The sequence below is a fragment of the Phacochoerus africanus genome, chromosome 1 (genome assembly GCF_016906955.1).
Source record: "Phacochoerus africanus isolate WHEZ1 chromosome 1, ROS_Pafr_v1, whole genome shotgun sequence".
NCBI lineage: Eukaryota > Metazoa > Chordata > Mammalia > Artiodactyla > Suidae > Phacochoerus > Phacochoerus africanus.
The window spans coordinates 2,686,943-2,706,367 of NC_062544.1; positions in this window are offsets into that span (position 1 = coordinate 2,686,943).

Below are 19,425 nucleotides of genomic sequence, written 5' to 3' on the forward strand. Positions count from 1 at the left end.
AGCTTCAGGGATTCAGGAACCTGGACCTCCGCTCGGGGTCACACAGGCTGCAAAGTGTTGGCTGGGGAGACAGAGCTCATTTCCTGGCTCTGTAGGACTAAGCATCTTAGCCCCCAGGCGCTGTTGCCATTCACTGCCCCTCAGCCCTCTCCTCCTCAGGGCCAGAGGAAAGCACACCTTCCCGCAGCCTGTCCCTCCCACCTTTCTTACAGGCCCTGCCCAGAGAGCTCAGGTGCACCAGGACAACTGGAATTTTGGACCCTGCAGTCCAACAGATCGAGGGCATGAATTACACCTGCAGAATCCCTGTATTTTTGCCATATAACAAAACCTAATCACTGGCGGTGTGTGCTGAATTTTGTCTGCCCCCGAAAAATAAATGTCCGCGTCCTAACCCCTAGTACCTGTGAATGTGCCCTTATTTGGAAATAGGGTCTTTGCAGATGTAGTCAATTTAAAATGAGGTCAGCAGGGTGGGCTCGATCCAATATAACTAGTGTCCTTATAAAAAGAAGGGATTTAGGAGTTCTCACTGTGGCTTAGAGGGTTAAGGACTTGACATTGTCTCTGCGAGGATGCAGGTTTGATTCCCGGCCTCGCTCAGGGGGTTAAGGATCCCGTGGTGCCGAGTGGGTCGCAGATGACGCTTGGATCTGGCGTGGCTGTGGCTGTGGCGTCGTCCAAATCTCCAGCTCCCATTTGACCCGTAGCCCGGGAACTTCCATATGCCTAAAAAAAGAAAAATAAATAAATAAAGTTTTAAAAAAGAGGGAATTTGGATACAGACATGCACTCGGGGAGTGCAGAATGTGAGCCTGAGGCAGAGATGGGGTGATTCTTCTAGAAGCCAAGGAACACCGAAGACGGTCAACGCACAGGCCAGAAGGCAGGAGAGGGTCCCGGAACAGAGTCTCCTCATTGGCTCAAAAGGGACCAGCCCCGCCAACACCTTGATCTTGGACTTCCGGCCCCCAGAAGCCCGCGACAGTGCCTTCCTGTTGTTGAAACCTCCAATCTGCGGTGCTCCTCACAGCAGCCCCAGGAAGCCAAGCAGCAGGAGTGTCACTGGTCGTCTTTACGGCTCTGCCCACCCTCCTCGAGTGGGGACTTCACGGAGCACGTCCACCGAGGACGGGGAAGCGAGGCCACCTTGAATTCCGCCAGCGGCACCGCCTCCCTAACCCACAGCCGGCTCTCCCCCCGGGCACCAAGCGGGACGCCCCGAGCTGCCCTGGCAGCTTTGGAGATGACGCACGGGCTGTCCCATGGGACTGGACAGTCGCTGCGCGTGCTGTACCGCAATCCTTGGGCCATTCCTGAGCCCCAGTTTTCTCATCTGTCAAATTAGCGGGTTAAGGGGAGTGCTCTTTATTTTCCGAAATGCCGCACTTTATTCTTTTTGGCAGAGTCTGTGCACAGACTCGGTTAAAGTCCTGCTGGCCGTCCTGAGCCCAGAGCTACATCTTTGAGGTTTTGTAGCTGTGTTCTGTGTCACGGGCTTGCCAACGTGCAGGTTACTGGATAAACAAGACATTACCTCACTTGCTTTTATTGGAGGGGGTGTATAATTAACCCTTTTAATAGGAAAATAGACAGGTGAGATTATCCTATGAGCATCTTTGAACAAGCACTCCCAGTGGATTGAATCTTTCATTCTGACCTGACTCAGTAGAAAAAAAATTCTTTTTTTTAATTAATTGAAAAATTTTCAGTGTAAATGTCACTTCAAGCCCATAATTCTACCACCTCCTTATTAGCCCAGTTAATAAAGTATGTCTTGCGTGTTTCCTTTTTTCATCTTTAAGGACTCTTTTCTGTATTTTTTTTTTAAAAAAAGCTCTTATTCTGTCTAAGATGTAGTTTTCAGCCTATTAAGAATATACTTCTGTTTTTGATTATAAATGAATTCAAATGGGTGTGCTTTATAGCAATTAAGTCACCTCCTTAAATATTAAAAAAAATTAAAAAAATAAAGTTTTGCTCTCTGAACATTCTGTGCACTATGATGTTGCTACATATATTTTAACTTTATAATAAATTGTAGAAAACATTGGGAAAAGAACTGGAAAATCCGAATCATGAAAGGCAACGACAAAAAAAAAAAATCCTCACATGAATCATTAAATTTTCATGTGCCTTGTGAATAGAATTCACGTACCACTTTCTAAGAAAAAGATCATCCATGGGGGTATCTTGTTTAAAAACATACCGTCTTTGAGAGCATAACACGCCCTTTCTCATACTTAAAAGACAGTAACCATCATTTGATAACAACTTTTCTTCATCTCTTTTCAATTCGAAAGCACTCCTTCCAGCATCATTTCAGAACAACCTTTTCTTAAAACCGAGGCTCTCTCTCCTGGTAGGTTGGCTTTGCAGCCTTTTCCATTCCACAGACACTCAGAAAAGCCTGGCTTCAGACTCAACGGACATCCCGCCGTGATGAAGCTGTCTTAGACGTGAACCATGGCACAGGGTACTTCTTTCTGTGTTCCTTGAACTTGAAGTTTCTCTTTAAAATGCCCATTAATTCCTATTAGGGAGCTACTAGTAAAGAAAATTGCATGTTGGCTTTTATCAATCTGTATGAATAAATGCTCACCATTCTCAGTTAAAAGCCCTCCTTTTAGCTCCACTCATGTGAAAACAGCCAGAGCAGCGAGCACATCAGCGAATCATTCGGAAGATGAATGCACTTGAGCTGCACAAAGACTCAGAGACATGTATTTGCATTATAGATTTTAATTTGAAATAATGTCAGTCTTTTTGGACCTGCATTGTCGTGCACCGGCCGCCATCTGCTCATAATAATGAGGCTGACAATCCACGTAAATGTGATTTGCTGCTTCTTTTGCCAACATAATGGCCGGGATATTGATCCCAGTGGTGGAGCTGTTGCAGGCATTTCATTCAATAGGCAGAGGGCAGGCCCGGGAGCTGAGGTTTCTGGAGAAACCACTCCGCAGCAAGAGTGAGCATCCCCACACTGGGGCTAACGCTACACACGTCCCCGGCGGTGACCGTTCCCATCCAATCTCAATATTTCAGTGCAACTCAAAGTGCACTCAACCAAATTGCCAGGAGAGCAGGCCTGGCCTAAAGATGCTCAATTCTCCCTACTGTCTGGTCCTGCCTGGAACATGTGAGGTGGGGGATGCCTCCCCACTACCTCGGTCCAGTGTTCTGTGGCCCAGCTCCACCTGTGAGGTTGCTGTCGCTTTGGTGGTCGCTGGCCACAGGGGAGCTATTAAATTAAATTCACTTAAATTAAATGAAATTGAAAGTTTCTTCTCCAATGCAAAGAGATACAGATGCACCTACGTTGATAGCAACGTTGTCCACAGTAGCCAAGAGGGAGCAGCCCAGGTGTCTGTGGACAGATGAATGAATAAACAGAATTCTCCATGTGCATACCTTGGGGTGTTATCCAGTCTTAAAGAGGCAGGACATTCTGACACTTGCTACAGCGTGGATGACACTTGAGGACGTACATTATTCTGAATGAAAGAAGCCAGTCACAAGATGTCATATACTATGCATTTTACTTATATGAGGTACCAAGATTAATTGTTTCATAGGAAAAGAGTTTCTATTGTTTACAAGGTGAAAACATTTCTGGGCATAGATGGTAGTTAGGATTGCATGAAAATGACAAAAGTACTTAATGACCCTGAGCTGTACCCTTAAAAATGGTTATGATGTTACATTTTGGGTATTTTTTACCCCAATTTAGAAACTGTAGTTCTTCATTGGCCCCCTCGCCACCTGTCGGTGGCTAGTGGCTACTGTCCCGGACAACACAGAACAGACAATTCCCATCATCACAGAAGCTTCACCTGGATGCTCTTTTCTCAGAGGTGTGCTGCTGGGGTCCAGGCGGGTGGTGGCAGGGCCTGGCAGTGGGTGGAAGTGGCTCCAGCAAGAGTCGTGCACTCTGCAGCCCAGTGCACACCAGACACGTGGCATAACTGCGTGGACTGCACTCAGGCGGTAGAGAGGCGTCTTGTGAACCGGAGCTTGATAAGCTTTGGCTTAAATTGCCTCTGTGTTTTCGGGGATGCTGTTTCCACTTTCAGAACCATCACTGTTACCACCAGGGAGCACAGCAGCCCTCACTAGCCTCCTCCCATCCTCCCCACTGTGTTTGAAAGGCTCTGAAGAGCTGACCTTGAATGTTGCGCCATATGCAAACCAGTGTGGCATGAGTCCTTTCAAGAATAGAGGCTACCTTTGAGCACACATTCAATTCACCAAGAGAGGAACTCAGCCAATTCATCAGAGGATGTGGTGAACGAGTAGAAGGTACAAAACAGGTGAGCACGGGGGCCGGTCTCTGCTGGTCCAGAAGCCATTTGCTCCTCTGCTGCACTGGCCCTATGACATCCAGTGACTGTCCACGTGCTTATACGGTCCTGAGTCTCTCCAGGGAAGGGATTTGTTTATGATTTGTTTTAAAGGTGCATGTATCCCGGCATAGAGTACAGAGAAGTCCATCAGACTGTGCAGTGGTGCTGGAGGATGGCCCGACTCTACCCTTTAGGATTCAGTAATTCCATCTCAAGCTTAATTAAGCTCCTGTTTTTTTGGTTTTGTTTTTGTTCTGAATGCACCCAGGGTATGTGGAATTTCCCAGGTCAGGGATCAAAACCAAGCCACCGCTGTGACGAGCTGGATCCTTATCCCACTGAGACACCAGAGAACTCCCACAGCTTCCGTTTTGACTGTCCTACATAATGATACAATAGGCTACTTTCTTTATTTAGAAATGAAAAGAACTATTTCATGGGACTGACACTTGAAATTTGAGAAAAACATCCTCGTTTTGTTTTGTTTTGTTTTGTTTTGTTTTGTTTTGTTTTTAGGGCTGCACCTGAAGCATATGGAAGCTCCCAGGCTAAAGACCAAATCAAGAGTTGCCGCTGCTGGCCTACGCCACAGCCACAGCAGTTCCAGGTCCCAGCCATATTTGTGACCTATACCACAACTTGTGACAATGATGGATCCTTAACCCACTGAGAGAGGAGCCAGGGATTGAACCCTCATCCTCATGGATACTAGTCGGGTTCCTAACCCACTGAGCCGCAATGAGAACTCCCAAACATCCTTGTTTTTAATATAATTAGTTGGATTCATAAGCAAATATTGAGTACTTTCCCTAAAGTACAAAATTTTTAAACCACCACTCTTGCAAATGTACTTTACATGTAAATACTTTTTGTTTTTACTTTTTCTCAATTATAAATTTAAGAACATAAATAATTGCAAACAATCAATCTTCAGTGTGGTTGGCTGAAGGACAGAAAGACTCTGATTGTCTTCTAATAATTTGAAGTTAAGGATGTTTGCATTTTTCAAATTTATTTTCATCAATCTAAAAAAACTATTGTCAACTAAAATGTATTCTACCAAGTTCCCTAAATTTTTACTCTCTTGTATATTTATGCCATTCTAATCATCACTCCACACATCGAATTTCTATGTTAATTTTTACTACTCAGACGAAGACTCAAGGAAAATCCTCTTTTTAAAAAGTGTGTTCTTACTGCTTTCCTTTGCTGTCACTTTTGATGCAATTAATAAAAGTAATTCGACCAGCATTTACTGAACTTAAATCGTTTTTGCTTCTAGACCCTGAACCATGGAGGCAATCAGAGTACACAGATCTGTGAAACGAACCCCTTGCTTTCAAGACAGGCCTGGTCTAATGTCAGAGACAAAGATGCAAAGGTAAAAGTCGAGTGAACTCCAGTGGTTCTCAGCAGGACCATGAGCAAGAGGCTTGGAGAACACAGATGCAGGGAGGCTCGCTGAGGGCTGGCGCTGGTCTTCAAGGCTAAGCAGGAAGAGGGGACGGGGAAACAGTGCCAGAACCTGCCAATAGGATGCTTGAAGCAGAATCCTGGGCGATGCAGGGTGTTTATGCAGTTATACGAAACACACTCTGACTCTAGGTTTGGATCTGAAATGGCCTCTTGAGAGACAAGGTGGATATAGTTTTATTAATTCAAAACCTAAATACAGGACGCATCCTGGGCTCCAGGGTCGAGCCATCACTAGGAAATGCCTCGTAGGAATCTAGAAACATGGGTCTGTGCTTTAGATGAGCAGTAAGAGCAGACAAGAGACAGGGAAATGCAGGGAGTGGACCTCAGAGACAAGAAGGAAGTGTTCGCATGTCAAGCGCTCCGCTTTTAGCAGATGAGGAGACTCAGGAGAAGGAGGACCGAGCACAGGACGGTCATTTCTCTACTGGACGCTAGGATTGTTGACCTTCAGAGCAGTGCCCAGGAAGGGCACCCTAGGGGAGGTCTCTGGCAATGGACCTGTCATGAAGGAGCTTATGCACCCACCCCCCAGCCCTTGTGTGTCACTCTCACATCATACGCTGCCCAACTGCCCCTCGGAAGTTGACCTCGTCACTCTTTCCTGTCTTAGTGCCTTCTTTTGCTCTACTTAAAGCCATCAGAAAATCTTCTCTGCAGTATCAAATTTAAAGTTCATTTTCCAGAATAATATCATCTCCATGCGAATGACAGATTGCATTGATCCTTCAGTTCTGTACAGACTTTTTAGCATGTTCCTTCTTTTTAAGTGATTTCTTTGCCATCCTTAAGTGCCTTTTACAGGCTCTGGCTTCCGTTTCCTCATCCGTAAGTTGGAGATAACAATGCCTATTTTTTGGTGCTATTGTCAGTGTTGCAGAGGCTAATACAGGCAGTGTTGGCTGACAGGTAATGAATTCAAGAAATGAAAGCAATAGCTACTGGACATGCCGAGTGTGTGCCCGAATCTCAGTGCCTCTGCATAGATTGTGTGGGAGGAGCAGACACACACCCCACCCACCTCGAGCTAAATTGGGGGAACAGTGTCAGCAGCACTCTGCCAACAGTAAGTGTGCACGGATGCAGAGACGCCAGAAGTTCAGTCCTGCTGGGGTCAAAGGAGCTGGAGCCGGAGCCATGGAGGTGGACGAGGTGGTAAAGACTGACCTGGGTTTCGAATCCCATGTGGAGGGATATGACCTCAACTTATTAGGAGACCAAAGCTGGTCAATGTTGGTTCTGAGCTGAATTTGGCAATGACATGTATGTATATTTTAAGAAATTTAGGAAAATGAACTGCCCGGAAGTGTGCAACACAGTAGGATGGGGAGAGATCTCAACTGGGGAGATTGGCAGTGAGTAAGTTCCCTGAGCCAAAGGGACCTCCCAAGGGCTATGCTGAGATGATGTGCCCACAATTTGGGAGCAGGTCCCTGTGCGGGGTCTCGGGGAGAAGGGTGAAGGGGAGTCGAGAATCCCACAAAGTTGGAACACTCTCAAGATGGCACGTTGTCTCAGAAATAAGATATCTAGAAAGAAAAGACATCAAGGAACAGGGTGTGTGTGCGTGCATCCGTGGGGGTGTGTGCGTGGGCGTGTGTGTGTGTGTGTGTGCGTGCACGTGCACATGCTGGTGAGGTTGGGAACCTGGGCAAAACAAAATCAAAATATGTTTCAAAGCTATTATCTTGACATATTTGGTAACATAGGGAGTTTCTGCTTTGATTGTGATTGTCCGGTCAAGGTCAACCTTTTGATTTACCTCTGTTTCCAAGAAATGTTTCCACGTGGACTAAGCTGTGAAAACCTGTGAAAATTTAATATAAGGTGTGTTAAATGAGCACAAGAGCTCAAGGATGCTCCTGGGCGACTCTGCCTAGAAAACACCAAAGCGACGGAACTGTAGACCGATGGTGGGGCTACCAGGACATGTGCCTGCCCTGAACCCAGCCCAGGACTCAGGGGTCTAGGGATGGCGCATGGCGCAGCATCTGTTTCCATGACAACAAGAACAAAACGATGTGCAGAGTGAGCACAAAAGGCTTGTAATGGTCTGAGACGTGGGCTTACAAGGAGAAGATCCTCTTGCCTTAGGTTCCAAAGTGTGTGTGTAATGCAGCTTCTCAACTGTGAATTTTTCCATTGGCAACAAAATACAGCGGGCTTTGGTGGTCTTTGAATCCGTCACCGGATGAACCCAAGGATGGCAATATTTGCTGGGAATGGGGATACCGGCTGGCAGAGAAAACATCCCTTGGCCGCCCGGTTGTCTAATTCTGGAGCGTTCTGAATGTGTTTCCAGATGTGGTGACAAGCGCATTATTCACAACCTCTTCAATGAACTACACTCTGAGTTGCAGTCATTTTCACATTTTGGGGACAACATTTTCTCATGCGAGAGCCTTGCACGGTGGCACAGTCCAGGAACCCACCTGTCCTTAAACCCTTGGCAGGCTCACGGGCTATTTGCAGAGAAACCCCTGGAGAGTGCAGAAGGCTGGCAGGTGCTGCTCTCCTTGGGGCGGGAGGGGACAGAAGCAGGAGAGGGACCTAAAGGAGCCAGCACCACATGCCAGCCAGGTGCTCTAGACCCGTGCAGGTGTGCCCAGAGGTGACCTGGGGCTGGACCCTGAGTGACCACAGGGCAGGGGCACACAGGGGCACACAGGTCTCGGGACAGAGCAATCTGGCAGAAGGGACAGTGTGTCCTTCCGTTTCTAGGATCTGCCCCTCAGGGCCTCGCCCAGAATCCTCTTCCTGGAACATCGCCCACATGGGACAGATTCTGGATCTGTCCTCTGAGGCTGGTCCACGGGAAGTGGGCACACATATGGGGGGACCCCTAGACTGAGAGGTATATCCTCTCTGCCCCCCACCCAGCTGAGGGACCGTGGTCCCTCTCCACCCCCACACCCCACTCCCACTCTGGGGCTCCCTCTCCTCACAGAGACAGTGAACCGGCACAGTAGATACCCGCCCCCCACCCCCAGGGCTTTTCTAGAGCCCAGGCTTCCCTCTTTAACAGCAGTATCCAGCAAGGGGAATCTTGCGATCTCAGCATCCTTTTGTCCTGATTGTTTCAGACACACTTTACAAAGGAAGTTCATTTTGTGTGTGTTTGTTTTCACCTAAAGAGACCATTGTCTTCCCCCCTTCAAAAAAAAAAAGCTTTCTTATTAATGCTCACGTAGAATGTCTTTTATGTTAAGTGTTTGTCATGCATTTGAATAAAGTTTTACTCTCCAAAAACCACAGCCAGCCCCCTTTTTCTTTACAAGAGCATTTGCATTACATACATTTTATTGCCAAGAAATGAAAAAAAGGAAATTGTAGATATTTAGGAAAAATTTACTTTTAATAACGTCAAGTCCTTTTTATAATTAAGATGTCAGAATTTATAATTGAATTGTGTAATCCGAGGGCCAGATAAAGTTTCTACAGACCCAGTTATTGCGGATGCCTATTTTAAACACTGTGAACGTTCTGGGGAAAGATTTTCACCCCCTTGTAAGACTTCTGAGACATTAGCTCACCACAACATTCAACCACCTGCCAAGCATTTTATTAGTCTCTCTAACCACCCCAAATAATCGTCAAGGTTCCTTTCAAATAAAATCCCAGGCTTCGAATGATAGAAAATAGCATGAAGTTGCTTAAAGAGAGTATTCAAGGTAGAGCTTCGGGAAAGCAGACGGGCTGAGCCCCGGGGAAGACAGGAAAAGAAAAAGAAGCAAACGACAAACTTCAGCTGGACCCTGCAGTGGGATTTTTACATCCTTTACTCGAAGGGTCCACACATCTGGGAGGGTAGTGACAGATGCTCATTCTGCTTGCAAAGGCACTACAATTTGAGGAGGTTCAATCATTTGTGCAGAGACACAGGGCCATGCTCGGAAGCCCTGAGTCCCAATCTCATCTGTCCTACTGTTTTTAGAGTAGTTTCCTCTATTATAAAATACCCTTCCTCGGGGCCAAGCCTACAGAGGCAAGCAGGCTCCCAGTTCTGAGAGGTGCCTCCGCAAAGACCTAAACCTTTGGGCACCTAGCTTCTCCTTTGTTCACACACATCGGTGATGGATGCGCCCTGGTGTTCCTGCTTTTCAGAACTGGAGACCCGCAAGATAAGCCCTCTCCTCTGGCGGTACCCCAGGCCGACTGGTTCCGTCTTCTTGGGTTTTGGTATCCTAGGTGAAGACAGGGAACAAATTACACTCTTGTGGATTGGGAGTCCTTATTTTTCCTTTTCATCTACTTGCTCAAAGCTCAAGCAACCCACCATCCTTCTTCGAAGTGGTCTCTAACTTAGCCCAACGAGGGTGTAGTGATGTTTTTAAATGTGGACTTATAAAACATTTATTAAGTAGCCAACATTATAGTGCAAATGGCACTGAAGAAGTCTTTGTTCATGAGTCAAGAAATTATTTCTTAAATGATCTTTCAGGGCCTTCAAGCTTTAACGTGGTTGACCAGATGTCCACCAATTCCATTAAAAAATCTTATGGATGATTTGATTGTATTTGAAAGAGTTCACCTTTGGGCTAGATATCAATCCAAACTTCTTTGCAGGAGAGGCTGATATATCCTGAGATGATCAGGAAATACTGAAAGCTAGGATGGATAGCCACTTATCAGGGGGATCTTAAGGAAAGTTCTACTTCAAAGAAGGTTCTATCATGTCCAAGTTTTCTGAGTGATTTTGTCATTCAATGCATCAAGCGTAAATGAAGACAGAGGAGAACTACACCTTTAAACCAAGATGTTAAACATCTTTAAACCACAAAGCCTATCCTGGCTCTTGGAAGGTGTTTGTCTGCATAGTATTAGGTCATAGAGTGCCAAGCAAAGGGCCTGGGGCATGGCAGGTGATCAAGAGAAGCAGAGAATAAATGGTGTAGAAAAACTGCATGGACACATGAAGGAGAAGCCTTGAGAGTAGGTGTGACCACCCCCCTTACAGACCCAGAGACCTGAGCAAACTGCCTACAGCTGTGTATCTAGCGGGGGTCCCCACGGGAGCGGAGCCCACGTTGTCTCGCAGGGACTTAATCCTCCACCTACTTCAAGGAGAATGTTCGTGTTGGCAACATCCATGCCTTTGTTGATATTAGCAGAGTTTTAAGTGATGGTTTTAATCATAATTATATTAAATCACACCAAAACGGGCTTTGAACTCACGGATCCATGTTTTCAACACTGGCTGAAATAAAAATTCGGGTAATAACGTGTATGGAAGTGTCCCGAATTAAGTGGCTTCTAACATAAGGCAGGTCTGAGGCAACCACTCAAGTCCAGCGTGACGAGCAGACTCCCTCTTTCCTTTATTCCCTTTCGGGGTCTGAAGATGTGGGAGTTTCCTTGGGGATTCTGAGCTAGGATGCATCATCTATTCAACAGTCATATACCAGGAGACCCCCACGTGGAAGGTGCCCCCGTGCTTCTTGTCCTCCCAGGGACTAGATGTGACCGGTGGTTCTAGACGTTGGTAGCTGGGACCCCAGGGCTGCTGTGCTCCATCTCAGAGTTCCTCTTCTTCAAAACTGGAATTACAACAGCACATGAGTCCGGGATTCTTGGAGGATTTCAGAATTCTTCCTTTACACCATCTTTTATGGCTTGGAGGAAATCAGCCCTCCAGAGGGTTAGCCTTAAATTCTCATGTTGCTCAAATGCCTGTTATGGCTTCTGTAACTGGTTCCCTACGTATAGAGAAAATCGGTTTAATCTCCAGCTTTGAAGTGGTTCTAGTTCCCCTTAAAGTTGCTCTAGGACAGTGGTTTTAGAGGTGAGTGTGTGTGTGTGTGTGTATGTTTTCATTATTGAAACCTGTCTTAAGATGTTATAGTACAAAGATACTGAAGTACATACTAGATTATAAAAGAAGGAGGAGGAAGAGGAAGAAAGAGAAGCAGACGAAAGAGGGAGGAGATAATAAGCAGGAAGGAGGTGGGGAGGAAAGGGGGGAAAGAAGCCTTCGCCTCTTGCTGTGGTGGAGGATGAGGTCCAGAGCAGCACCCTGCAATCCTGCCCATTTAGCTACACCCTCCAAGCATTCCCTCGCCCCCAGGGGACCCTAAAGGCCACTCCTCCAGGGGTTCCCACATTCAGAAAGTCTCCCCCTTTGTAACCTATACTAGGCTGGATCCTAGCAAACAAATACCATACAATGAAAAAATGGAACAAAGGATGTATTCTCTGCCTGCCTCACTCTTCCGAATTGACCATTGCATCAAACACACACACACACACACACACACACACACAAACACACACACACACACACACACACACACACACACACACAAAAAAAACCCCTGAAAATTGGCCAGATTGAGTACCACACCACCGTACATTGGTTTAAAAACCTAAGGATTTCACATCATTCATTTTACTATAATAAAAGCAGTAGTGGTCCAACAGTGCTAGTAGTTCAAATTGAACTCTAACTCCCTCTCCTTTTTTTTTTTTTGCAAATTAGCATGATTATTGTATTTTTACAGAAGTGTATAGCTGATTTACAATACTATATAGGTTCAGGTGTATGGCATAACAATTCAGTGTTTTTACGGATTATATGCTCTTAAAAGTTATGACAAAATAATGGCTATAGTTCCCTGCTGGTACCTATGTGCTCATCTGCTTTATCCCATTAGTTCAGAACTCTTCATTCCACATCCTGTCTTGCCCCTCCCCTCCCTCTCCCCCCACTGGTAAACGTCAGCTTTTTTTCTGTATCTGATAATCTGATAATCTGCTTCTGTTTTGCTGTGTACATTCCCTTGCTCTATTTTTTAGATTCCACAAATAAGTGATGTCCTAGAGCATTTGTCTTTCTCTGATCTTTTTCACTAAACCTAATATTCTCTAGGTCCCACCGTGCTGCTGCAAGGGCAAGATTTCGTTGTCTTCTGTGGCTAATATTCCATTGTGAGTGTGTGAGTGTGTGTGTGTGTGAGTGTGTGTACGTACAGTTGAATATGCATGCATATATACGACATCTTCTTTATCCATTCACCTGTTGGCAAACACTTGGGTTGCTTCCATATCTTGGCCATCATGCATAGTCCTTCTATGAACATTGGAATGGATGTGTCTTTTCAAATTAGTGTTTTTGTTTTTTTCCAGATGTATACCCAAGTGGAATTGCTGAATCATATGGTACTTCTGTTTTGGGATTTTTTTTTTTTTTTGACTACACCAAAAACAAAACAAACAAACAGACAGCATGAGGAAGTTCTTGGGCCAGGGATTAAACCCATGCCACAGTAGTAACCCAAACCACAGCAGGGACCACCTTGGATTCTTAACCAACTGAGCCACCAGGAGCTCCGTGTCTTGAGTTTTTGTGGACCCTCCGTACTGTTCTTCACGATGGATGAACCAACTTACATTCCCACCAACTGCGTGCAGGTCTTCTCTTTTCTCTACATTCTCACCAGCATTGGTTATTTACAGACATTTTGATGATGCCCATTCTGACAGGGATAAAGTGATAGCTCATTGTGGTTTTGATTTCATTTGTCTAATAATTAGCAATACTGAGCATCTTTTCATTTGCAGGTTAGCCATCTGTATGTTTTTTTTGTTTGTTTGTTTTAAATGTCTATTCAGATTTTCTGCCCGGTTTTGATTGAGTTGTTTGTATGATATTGAGCTGTATGAGCTGTTTATGTATTTTGGATATTAACCCCCTGTTTTTCATATCATTCACAAATATTTTACCACATTCAATGGTTTTTCTTTTCATTTTGTTCTTTTTCTGTGCACAAGCTTTTACATTTAATTAGGCACTATTTGTTTAATTTTGCTTTTATTTATTTTGTCTTAGGTGGCACATCCAAAAAATACACTGCTACAGTAAACGTCACAGAGAGTTCTGCCTGTGTTCTCTTCTAAGATCTTTATGGGTTTAGGTCTTACATTTAAGTCTTTAATCCAGTTTGAGTTTATTTTTGTATATGGCATAAGGAAACATTCTAATTTCTTTCTTGTACAGGTAGTTGTCCAATTTTCTCAGTGCCAGTTGTTGAAAAGACTCTCTTTTCTCCATTATATTCTTGCATCTTTTGTCATAGATTAATTGACCATAGGTGTGTGGGTTTATTTCGGGGCTCCCTATTCTGCCCTATGGATCTGTGTGTCTGCTCTTGTGCCAGTGCCATATTGTTTTGATGACTGTAGTTCTGTAGCATACCTTGGGGAGTGTGGACATTTTAGCAATATTAACTCTTCCAGTGCAAAAACAGAACTTGGGATATCTTCCCTCTTTTTAATGTCAGTTATTTTTTTAAGATTTTTTAGTTAATTAACTTACCTTATCAGCTTTAACATATTTTGTGTATATAAATCATAGTTAAAACAACTTTCATAATAGACACCTGTTACCGATGCCCCAGCTACACAGTCCTGGTTTTTGGAATAACCTTGAACCCTTTGATGATCTATTACATAAAGGCAAGCAACTACGCAGGGAATTCCAAGCTCCTTTTGCCACGTTTCGAGCCTATGCTTTAACATTGACCTGTGTGTAGATTAGTTAAGCTTAGTCTATCATTTTTTTTATCCTAAAGAACTTTTTATTTGTTCAAGGTCTTATGAGAAGCCCCGCCTTGGGCACTTAGTTCCTTGGTCTTTCTGAAGACTGGACAACTGATAAACAGTGACCATGAAGTACGGGACTTTTTCTTGGAAATTCAGAGCTGCTTCTGAAAAATGCCCAAATCTCTGGTTGACAGATGAAGAGTATACACTCTTTCCTTTGTCATTTTTAACTCAATATTTTTGTTACTTTTTGGAAGGCACATATTTCTTACTGAAAGTCTGATCTAGATTGCCCTATATTTAAAATATTATAAGAAGAGGACATGACATAATCTGATTGATACTGTTTTGAACTCTCGGTATTTAGATTTTCTCCTCTAACAGAGAGGGAAGTGTTCTGAGTGGGGAACCACACCCTGATCCACCAAGAGTTGACCGTTATTGCAAGAATTACGGTAGTCACATGCGCCTCCCACGTCAGCCTCAAACTGTGCTGATGACTCTTGAAATCTTCAGGAAATTATTCAAGGTTTAATTTAGGTTGAAATGTTTTTCGTGGTAGTGATAACATGGACGCAGGTATGTTAGGGACACACGATGCTTCCGTTGTTCTTTTTTATTCTGAAGGAGGCAGAATCACTTCTACTGGCACAGGACATGGGTTTCACGTGTCTTCGGTTGCAGGTCTGAAATCCTTGTAGTGACTTAAACAGTCCGTCCCATCTGGGAGGTGGGTGTCTCTATGGTGGGTGCTGGAGCAAAGCCAGTGACAGCATCAGCCAGGCGTCCTTCCAGCGGTGGAAAAGCTGGCCTCAAACATGAGGACTGGTGTGGGCTGGGCCCTCACTCATGTCAACATTTTCCTACGTATCCTTACGGTCCTGCAGGCCTGCCTGGCACAGGCTTCATCCTCAAGAGCTTCTCCAGGGTTTCTCTTTAAGGAACGTAGGATAAAATTTCAGACTGTAAGAGCATTTCTGGAACAATTCATGACACATATATGCTACGAGATAAGACGATTATATTGATATTTTAGATATTATATACCTGCTGATATATAATATTTATCAACATACATGTGTTAACATGTATAGTACTCGCTTACACACACACGCCCCCCCACATCTGTAGCTACAGATGAATCTGTGATTTTAGGGTGACACGGACGAACAGACGCCAACACAGCCGCACTACAAGCAATCCTATACAATCGTGTTTATTAGCTGTCCACGTGTCTACTTGCTCATAAGAACAAGTGGAAAGTAGGGTTCGTAACTATTTTGTTTCTGAATTGGCAGGAATAGCCGGCTGGCGGGCTTAAGGGTGGGGAGCTCGGATCAGGGGGGTGGGGGGAGGCAGCCCCCGTCTCTGCTGCTGAGAAGGAAGGAGTCGTCTGTCCTTCAGGTTCTCTCCTGTCCTAAGGACACAGGCAGCGGGGACAATGAAGACAGGTAAAGATAAGGGTCTTATTTCACATCTCCATGGTTTGCTCACTGTGTGTGTGTGGGGGGGGGGCACTTGCACGTGTATTCCTGAGCCGGGGGAATAAAGGAAGGAAAAACAGAGTGACAAACACTTGGAGAGGATCCGATTTAGATGAAGTGAATGTGATGCCTGAACTGATTCATGTTAAGAAAAGTAGCTTTGGTCTCACATCTCCTGACATTACCAGGAGAAAACACTAAAGGGGATCCCAGCCCTCAAAGCCTGCAGGCAGGTGACACGGGCACAACCCTGCATACCTCCCCCTCCCCCGGGCATTGGCTCTCCTCCCCCGGTACCTGCTGTCAGGACTCAGGGAGCCCACATCATGAAGGGAAAGTCAGCTCAGATGAAGTCAGAGGGAGGAGAAAAAAAAGAAGAAATACCGAATAGCTCTTTCTACATTTTTTGTTTGAACTTAGCTTCTCCTACCCAACTCTTGTTTATTACAGACCCACAACCAGAAGCAGGGCTGCCTGTCATGAAAGGTGATACTTCAGCCTGGTAAAGAGAGTTTTCATTATATTTTCCTGCAGCCGAGTTCTTGAGGGAAAACCCCAGGCACCTGGCGGCTGACCCAGCCGGACACACGCCTGCCCCTGTCAGTTTCAGTCTCGTCTTTCTTAAAACTGAAATTTACCTGCAGCCTTTGCTTCTTCCTGGTCTTTCTTTAATCAAAGGGGGAAGTTAAACCTGTCAGGAGGGTGCAGAGGCCGAGACACCATCTCCCCTCTGTCCGAGACAGAGAGTGAGCAGGTCCTGCGGACGTGGCATCTGTGCTCCTGCTGGAAATGATCCCTGTCTGGCAGCTGTTAGATGGAGAAGCGGTTTTCTCTGACTCTTTGAGAGGAAGAGGACGATGGAGTCGAGGGCAGGGCAGGGAAGGAAAGGGCAGAAAAGTCTGTGCTGCTTCACATCTTTGCAGCGACGGCCTCTGGCCACGTTGCCGGTTCAGAGGGGAAGATGGGCCGTTAAGTAAAGCATGACAAATGCGATGTCCTGACTGATTATCCCCCCCGCATGAGGTCACTGAGCTTATGGTCACTGCAGTTACATTAGCAATGGCAACAGGGCCTGCGTGCGGACAACGCATTCACGATCAAGTGGGACCGCTTCCCCAGAAAACCCTGTATGAACGCTCTCTCTTCAGAAAGCTCGGATGATAGCCTGACACATTTTGGGGGGCCTGGAATAAAGCAAGGGGTGTCCTGGCAGCAGGTGGCTGACAGCACCCTCTGCTTACAGGGCGAGGGAGCAGCCAGCCATGGTCAGTGTCTCCATGTCAAGATCAGAGTTTACTGACTCAAAAAATAATTAAAGCTGCTGCCTACATATCCTGAAAGAGTCACTATATCTTAACAATTGTCGGGTCTGAATGTACATGGACCATCTTGCATTTTTCAAGAGGTTGTCATATCAGGCAAAGTCTCCCCACAATGAATAATGAGTTTTCGCATTGGTATGTGTTTGGGATGTAACTGAATGCTTTGCCCAAATTGCTTTGCCATCCTGTCCCCAGAAATCCTTCGGAGGATGGGTCATTCCAGCCCGAAGGGAGGGGGCGGTTCTGCCCACCTCCCTCCCCAGGGGTCAGAGACCTTTGTGGGCTCACGCTTGCCGAGCATGGGATCGTGGCATGTGGGTCCAGGCAGGCATGTGTTTGGTACAAGCTCAGCCTCTCTCCTTTCATGATGCCAGGACTCTCCCACAGGCAGGGACACGGAAGGGGGTGTGTGTGTGAAAATCAAGGTGAATAGAATCTGGGCTTCATACATTCTGTCCTAAGAATTCATCGCCATTGTTGCTGAATTCCCATGCTTTCCTGCGTAATCTAGAATTAGAATGATGGTAGTGCTAAGACAGAATGCAAAGGACTCCAGCTTATCAATGTTTCCTCAACCTTATTTTATAAATCATGAGCTCTGAGGATCACATTGCGTCACATGGGCATCGAGTCTGGAAAAGTTGAGGTGCGAACATTGAGTCTAAAAGAAAAACAGCGGCTCCAAAAAGATGGAGATAGACCAGAGTGACAGTTGAAGATGCAAATGAAAACATGCAAGCAATTGTCAAATAAGAATATGAAAACACCACGCACTTGGCGGCCTCAGCTTTCACGGGCTCTGCAGTTTGATGTTCTTGTGTTATGCTTGTTTTCTTCCTCAGCAAGATACGCCAGATCCCTGAGAAAGGACAGCAATGCAGCTTGTGTCTGAGGTGTGTGGCTCATCCTGGGGGCAACAGCCTTGCCTACCTGGCCCTCGCAATGTCAGGAGGCCTCCACCTCTGCCCTGACAGCATCCTCATCTTCCTGTGAGAGAGGCCGAGGCCCTTAGGATAGTTAAGGAGAGGGTGGAGCTGTCCACATTGGGTGAGCCCGGCATGGTGCTGACCTGATTCCTTGGAGCTGTAGCCCAGCCCACCTGTAAGGTTTGGGAGTCCCCTGTCTCCTGCCCTGCATGGCCTGGGTGGTCACTGGCAGCTGAGGGGGCATGGGTGGAGTGAGACGAGCCGGGACCATGGCCACACACCCCCACCCCTCCCCACCCCCCCCGCACACAGCAGTCAGGCATGGCCGCCCCCCGACTGTCAGGGAAGGATGACTGTGGGGAAGCACCCTGGACCCTGCCAGACAAACAGGGACAGAGACCAGAGGACCAGCATCTCTAGTGCTCATATTGGGAAGGAGATTCAGAGGCCATGCTGGTCCAGCCCAGACAGGCTGGCAAGACCCATCTTTCTGTGACGAAGAATGTGCAAGACTGCCATTCAACCACAGGGAGCAGGAAGGCCTCACCTGCGGCATGTGGAGGCTCACAGGCTCGGAATCAAATCATAGCTACAGTCACCGGCCTACACCACAGCCACAGCAACACTGGATCCGAGCCGCATCTGTGACCTACACCACAGCTCATGGCAACACCGGATCCCCAAGCCACTGAGTAAGGCCAGGGATTTAACCCGCATCCTCATGGACACTATGTCTGGTTCTTAGCCTGCTGGGCCACAAGGGAACTCCCGGGAAGGACCCTTTAGAGCAGGCAAGCCTGGGCACTTTTCTTTTTGAGGGCTGTAAATGTAACTCTTTCTTTCTTATTCCATCAATGAACACATTTAGTAAATTTTCCTCCAAATATCGGCAGTCAAGCTGGATTTCAGAAAATGCATAATGAGAGCCCGAATTGTGCCTTGCAATTGATAGAGTCTGACCTTCAAAGGCCTTCTTAGGAGAGGTAAAGACCCTGTCAGTAGGCCACATTTGTTTATCTCCCCTCAGTCACTCATTACCCTCAGAAACAGCATGGCTTTATCAGATCATAACGAACCTCCTTACACAGCAATCAAGTTTCTGCATTAAAACTGAATATACAGAGTGTCTGAATCGTAATTAACTACTATGATAGCTGCAAGGAAGTATTTGATTTTGGATTTTCAACCATAAATTACTTCCAATTTGGAAGTATCCCATCATCCGTCTTTTAATAACACGGGAGGTGGAATCAACCTTTGAGCTTCTTGATTCTGTCTTTCTTTAAGAGGTCTGTAAACCTGCTCACAAGTGCCTGGGGCATCTTATCAAAGC